Source organism: Takifugu flavidus, chromosome 12 (assembly GCF_003711565.1).
Source record: "Takifugu flavidus isolate HTHZ2018 chromosome 12, ASM371156v2, whole genome shotgun sequence".
NCBI classification, from domain to species: domain Eukaryota; kingdom Metazoa; phylum Chordata; class Actinopteri; order Tetraodontiformes; family Tetraodontidae; genus Takifugu; species Takifugu flavidus.
Genome location: NC_079531.1, coordinates 12,866,179 through 12,873,351, shown reverse-complemented (window position 1 = coordinate 12,873,351; position 7,173 = coordinate 12,866,179). Strand labels below are relative to the sequence as shown.

Below are 7,173 nucleotides of genomic sequence, written 5' to 3'. Positions count from 1 at the left end.
ACACAGGAATTTCCTCAGGATCAGGTCGGTCCGTCGCCTGGGATGCAAAGGCTTTCCTTGGAGGCTCATCTTGTTCTTTCGTTGGTGGCTTGGCATGCCACTCGGAGCAGCAGAGATGCTAGTTTCACTCCCTACTGACCAGCTCTTTCGGTTCTGGCACCTTCTTGCAGTGGAATGCGTGGATCCACGTTGCTCTCTTGGCTATTTTCACCGCAGTCTGAGTCACCAGCAGGACTTAGAATGGACCTTGCCACCTTTTCTGGTTCCACCTGGTCCTCCGGAAGTCCTTGATCACCATGTAGTCCCCTGGATGTAACAGATGGAGCTGTTGGTCCACTGGAGACGGCAGTGCTGCTTTCATTCGTGCCCGGATTTCTGAAAGAGATTTAGTGAGATTTCTGCAGATGCAGGGTCAGAGAGATTAATGTAAGCAGTGCATTTACAGATTGCGATCTGTGAGGGGAGAAGGACAGCGTCCAAAAGAGCCGCCACTAGCCGATGATTCAAGATAGGAGCACCGTCAGACTTGAGGAAACCCCTGTGTTTTGTGAGGGTGATGTTTGGTCACCCGCGCTGTTCGTTTACTAGACTCAGATCAACCACACAAACAACAGGAGGCCTTGCAAGGGAGAGCTGACGAGCAGTTCAAGCTTCCTCTCTCAACTCCGTCCGTCTGCTGCTCGCTCTCCTCTTTTATTTGGTGCACACAAATTTGTATCAATCTGAACCTCATGATTCCTTCTCCTCCTATCTCTACGACTTCCTTGTGTCCTTGAACATGGTACCTCCCAGTGCTGGGTACATAACAGCTTCAATACTTGATTCAAACACTCATACATTCCTTTTGATTAAACATTCTAAATCTACTTACTATACTTACTATAGCATTGAAACGATAATAGTAATAACAACAATAATTCTTCTCACATTTCCCTCCTGTTTATCGTTAAATGCGTCTAGATTCTCATTGTCAGTATTACATCATTTCATTTCATGAAATTTAAATGCATTACGTCATTTTCCTAGAAACACATTTCTTACACTCAGAGTTCAACATGGGTACAGCTTAAGACATCTTAAACATTTCATTTACATCTTGCATCACATTTGTCCATTCTTCTTCTGATTCCTCTTCATCGTTGTCCAGTAGAGATCGTTCTTCCACCTGCAGCAAAGTACTAGTAACAGCTGATCCCACGAGCCGGCCAATGCAACCCCGAACAAGAGGTACTACACAGCAAGCTAGTATGGCTAATACTAGCAGCACTATCCCTATCATCATTCCTATCTTGAACAACAGTTCCTCCACCTTGACAACATTCCTGTAAGCCAGTCTGGTGGGGGACTACCATCATCAATCATAGCTCTCTGTAGTTTAGTCAATTTTTCAATGCGCTATCTATCAGGTGACCGTCCGCATCATTCTCTGGGATGAACGTACAACAGTAATCTCCTACCATTGCACACACTCCTCCCTAGGGGGCCGTTATGAGATCTAAGGCCATCCTATTCTGCATGGTCATCAGTCTTAGCGCTGTCATTTCTTCCTTGACTCCTGTGAGAGCAACTTTTGTCAAATTAGTAAATACTTTCAACCTGTAATCAACTGTTTCCAATCTCAATATGTTCTTTCCTACTCCTATCCACGGAAAGAGTGTCAAGGTCACTTTATCTCCGGTTGACCAATGCTTAAACTCTCGTGGTACATCTGTGCCCCACACTGAGTCATGTGGTTTGAACTCGTCATTCAAATCTCTCCTGGAACGCAACTGGTGCAGATCTAGCATTAGCAGCATAAATTATGACTGTGTGATCCTTGAGATGTACTGGAGCACACACCTGACCAGTTTGCTGGTAGGTCTGCACGCATTGTGTCCACATAACCACCATCCCTTATCCACTAATTGCGTACCTTCGTCTCCTGGCGCGAAAGCGGATAGTTACATGTACAGTTATAACCTTCTGGACACCTCTGTGTTGCTTCATCTAAGGTAAATAACAATAAGTGCCGGGGGTCATCAATACACTCCTGTTCACACTGTTCGGAACTTTTCTTTTGCTGTAGACACGTTTTCCGATAATACCGATCAGTTGAAGTGTTAAACTTCACATCACGACTGACTCCCAGTGTGCATGACGTATAAACAACTTTACAGACATCCTTGTGTAACGACCCCAAATCTCTACCACCACTCCGTGCATAACAGTATGTGTGATTTATTGCACCTAGCACAGGGAATCTGAATCTATTGGCTTTCCCTGCCATTGTCCGTAGTGGCTCTTGGGTGCAGTTGCTGCGAGTGAACCACGTTCCGTCCAACAACTTGAGTGTGAAGTTCGTGTCACGGCTTAGCCCTATGTGGACAAAGCACTGTCCTACACTCCCTGTCATCGGTTCAGCAGTACTACTCGCGGTGTATGCACAGAAACTGGTAGCATAGAACAAACATAACAACGAGAATGATTCTGTGTCCGAGCTGTGAAATTAGCATAGCGCCACCATGTATTCAAACTGTAAGTGTGTGAGGACTCTGGATTTTGTTCTAACCATGAATGTTCTAAGTGGCTAACTACGGTGCGTTTAGCGCGCGCGTAGCTCTCATCCTGTCTCAGAGCATCTTTCTGTCCCTGATTACCTCCCTCCTGTCGGAAGTTCCAAAGACCAAAACTCACGAGTCCTGCCGTCACAGCACTCACCACAATTAGGAAGAACAACTTCATTTCTTTTAGATCCTCTTCACAGGTTCCGACGGGGTTCAGCCGTTGCTGGACCTATACAGGCCGTCAGCCGTTTACGGAGAGTCCGCCACTGCTCCCTCGCCTTCACCTGGAAGAATTTTCTGTTTCTTACAATGGGAAAGGTGTATCCACGACAGTTTCCCGTCCACTCGAACTGCAGTCTTTGTGGTCAGCTGTACTTGATAAGGACCTTCCCATCTAGGCATGTTCCACCTCTTCCGCACAAACTTCTTCACCCACACGTAGTCGCCCGGTTGAATGGGTTCCTGGGGGGTGGAATCTGTGGAAGACACAGGACTAGGCAGAACATTTACAGTATTCACACATCGGTTAAGTAACACTTTTTTCAGATAATCTGCTATTGTTTCCTCAACATGTTTTAGCTCATTTGTTGTTGCAAAGTATGGTAGGCAATAAGGCCGCCCATATAATGCTTCAAAAGGTGTGATGCCTGTTTTCTTGTGTGGTGTTATGTGCATCCATAATTTCACCAGGTCGAGACAAAACATCCAGTTCTTTCCTGTCTCGTCCATACATTTCTTCAGTCTGTTCTTAATAGTACCGTTGACTCTTTCAACTAATCCTGCACTCTGAGGGTGGTACGCGCGCAGTGATTCTTCAAATCAATTTCCAAAGTTACTCCTACAGTTTTCACTATCTCATTTACAAAATGGCTTCCATTGTTGCTCCAGATGACCTTCGGGATGCCAAACCTGGGAATGATCTCTCTACATAAAACTTTTGCTACTGTCAGTGCATCTGCTTTTGCTGTGGGGAAAATTTCTACCCACCTAGTAAATCCATCTAACACTACTAGACAATATTGTTTACCTTCACATGGTGTTAGCTGAATAAAATCTAGAAAAACTGTGTGAAATGGATGATTTGGTAATGGTGTAGTGCCTGCAGGGGCCTTAAGGGCTCCCTGTGGGCTGTGTTTTACACAAATAGCACATTGTGAACAAAAATGTTTTGAGTAGGTATGAAATCCTATAGTATAATAATGTTCATTAACCATCTGTACCATCCCTCCTGTTGAGACATGGCATGGCCCATGGCTCACTAATGCTGCCCATTTATGCATATTCCGGGGAAGGATTGGCTTGTTTCCTATGGTTAACAGTCCTTTGTCATCCAGTTTGGCTCCTCGCTTCTTCCACATGGCCTTTTCTTTTTCTGGAGCACTTTGTTGCATTTCTTTTAGAATATCATTATCTGCAGGTTCTAAGGTAAATGATTCCTCATTATCAAGAAGTGTGTGTTATTTGCTGCAGCCTTTGCGGCTCTGTCAGCAAAGGCATTGCCTTGTGAGACTGCGTCTGTGTTGTTAGTATGTGCAGCGCATTTACATACAGCTATTTTGCGTGGCTGCTGTACTGCTGCCAATAACTTTTTTAACAGTTCTGCATGCATGACCGGTTTGCCGGTCGACGTTTTCATCCCTCTTAAATTCCATTGTTGAGCAAACACAAACAGCGTGGAAAAAGCATATTGACTATCTGTATAAATGGTAACATCTTGTCCTTTGCTTAGTTCACAGGCACGTGTGAGTGCGACGAGTTCTGCAGCTTGAGCAGAATAGGAGGAGGGAAGTGATTTCACTCCACCACCTCGGTTGCTGTAACTACTGCATAGGCAGTTCTAGTGCGTCCACAGTCATCCTTTCTCGATGATCCATCCACAAAGAGTGTCTGTCCTGTAGTCAACGCGACATCACTGAGATCTGGTCGCGGCAGGACCTTGGTGGAGACCTCATCCAGGCAGTTGTGCTGGTGTCCCTCTTCTGCGGGGGTAGCAGCGTTGCTGGGTTTAAGGTCGTGCAGCGACGAATCGTCAGATTCGGCTGAGACAGCAACACTGCCATGCAGGAAAGATGACGTGCAGGCGACAGGAATGCTATCTTACTTTGTAGCAGCAGTATTGACACTGCATGTGGAACTAGCAAAGTTAGCTCATGATATAGCACCACTCCTGCGGAGGCTTTTACTGCCTCAGATGCTGCCACCACTGCTTTAACGCATGGTGGGAGTGCACAAACTACGGGATCTAGCTTGTGGGAGTAGTAGGCCACTGGCTGCCTCTTATCTCCGTGCTTTTGCAACAAAACTGAAGTCATAAAATTACCTTTGCAATCTACGACCTGCTCAAAAGGCTTCTGATAGTCTGGCAGCTTTAACACTCCAGCACCTACAAGGGCCTGCTTTGTGTGTGTAAATGCTTCTTCAGCTTCAGGGGTCCAAGTTAACACATCAGTCATTGCTAAGGGATTATCATACATCAATGCTTGTAAAGGGGCAGTTATTTTCGCATAATCTAAGATCCATGATCTGCAAAAATTCACAAGTCCTAAGAATGACATCATCTGCTTCTCTTACCCACAGATTAACCATTCTATCTACAGACCACATCCTTCGGCTGTGGTACGAATCATCAACTGAAGCTGAGAGATAAGATCTCTTCCTAACAGATTTACGGGACATGTGGTAGAGATCACGAAAGGGGCTTTAAGTGTGATTCCACTTACAGGGTCACAAACATCTACAGGAACTGACATTCTTTCTTTAGTTATGAGACCATTTGCTGATCTCACAAAAATCTGTGTAGAAGTGGTGTCAGGGCTATTGGATCTCTAATTACTGATTTACCTGCACCCGTGTCTACTAAGAATGTTAAAGAATTGCCTAACACGGTCAGTTGTATTTCTGGTTTGCCTTCAGCAAACAGGAAGATGGTTTCTAAGTCTAAAACATCTTCTAAGTCTTCTTTTTCAAATTGGTCAAATTTTGTGCCCTGATTTGTTTTAATTTTTGTGACATCTTTTTCCAGTTCTAGTCATTGTTGAGGTGGATTAGAACCTTGCTGCTGTCCTCTATTATATCTCTGGTCACGTTGTTTCTTTTTGCAATCACGTTCCCAGTGTCCATAATTTTTACAATAATGACACCGATCATTTTCACGGGAGTTGCCTCCTCCTCCCCTTCCGCCTGGCCTTGCCCACGCCCTCGGCCTCGGCTTGGGAGAGGATTGGCATTGAAAAACATGCCTGCTGATTGGTTCTTACTTTTTTGGCATTGTCTTTCAGCATGCATAGCATGTTGTTCATAGCGGTTTAGGTTACTAGTTCCGAAATCAACTAATTGTTTCTCTACCCAGGTTTTTATCTCTGATTTTGATCCCCCATGTATAGCTTGCTTTAACTGCTGTTGATAGGGACCTTCTGGTTCTTCCGCATACGGAATTCCACTATTTTTCGGAACACATCTTTCATTCTCATGCTATAGTCTTCAAAACTTTCGTCAGTCTTTTGTCTCGTGGCCGTAATGGCGCTGTAGTCAGCTCGTCTAGTAAAAACAGTTCGCATGCGCTCGTACAGTCTGTCGAGTCTGTCATTTAGTTCTTGGCTGCCAGGATGCCATGGTTGTTGAGTGGCTGGATCCACTGGGACCCAATCTCCTCTAACAGTGCCCCATTTCTTGCCATTAACGCACATGAGGACTTGCTGGGTTTCAGTATGGTAACTTCTTTTAATTTTGTAATATTGCCTGGCCTGTCTAAGTTACCATCCCAATCGAACTTATTCATCCACAGCTGAACATATGAGCATGAACCTGGATATTTGTCTTCCATGTGTTTACATGATGCTGGGATTTCGAATTCAGCACCTTTTGTGGAATGTTGGTTGCCCATGTTTGCACTTTATTTCATCAGTTTTTATGTACTTGAGTGGAGACGCCTGATCTCCCGACTGAACAACCCTCAATCCATACAGGATATCTAGTTCAGTCCCCCTGTCGTGGCCTCATAGTCAATCGTTCTCGATCAGGAGAGTATACACCAGGCTTCTACCTCCGAGGAGGCGGGTGTATCTTGCCTCTGCTTCTCTCCTGATGACCAGGCAGGCAATACCGCGGTATTTTCTGTGTAGCGCTTTTTGTGTCTTATACTCACTCCTTTGTCGCTATGGTTTCTCTCTGAGTTGTTTTAGTGCCTTCTTCCCGTCACTGGAGATGGTCACCCTGGGAGGGACGAAGACCGGCCTTCCATCAACTCGTGATGAAAGGTCTTTCACTTCGGACGTCTTTTTGACTCCGGCTGCGCGCAGACTTCGGCGTTCGGTCGTCCCACGGCGCTCCTCTCCAGGTCTTGGGATCCGGCTCGAAGGACCAATTTTTGTGAGGGTGATGTTTGGTCACCCGCGCTGTTCGTTTACTAGACTCAGATCAACCACACAAACAACAGGAGGCCTTGCAAGGGAGAGCTGACGAGCAGTTCAAGCTTCCTCTCTCAACTCCGTCTGTCTGCTGCTCGCTCTCCTCTTTTATTTGGTGCACACAAGATTTGTATCAAAACAACTTCATGATTCCTTCTCCTCCCATCTCTACGACTTCCTCGTGTCCTTGAACATGGTACCTCCCAGTGCTGGGTACATAACAG

At 45.5% G+C, this 7,173-nt stretch overlaps 1 long non-coding RNA gene across 1 annotated transcript; it reads right to left on the bottom strand.

Moving 5' to 3' along the window:
- Positions 1-4,020: 4,020 nt before the first annotated feature.
- Positions 4,021-5,341, bottom strand: LOC130535486 (uncharacterized). The gene is made up of 2 exons (XR_008953133.1): positions 4,342-5,341; positions 4,021-4,301 (listed from the first exon to the last, which is right to left on the bottom strand). It is a non-coding gene; the product is annotated as an uncharacterized LOC130535486 (long non-coding RNA).
- Positions 5,342-7,173: the final 1,832 nt, after the last annotated feature.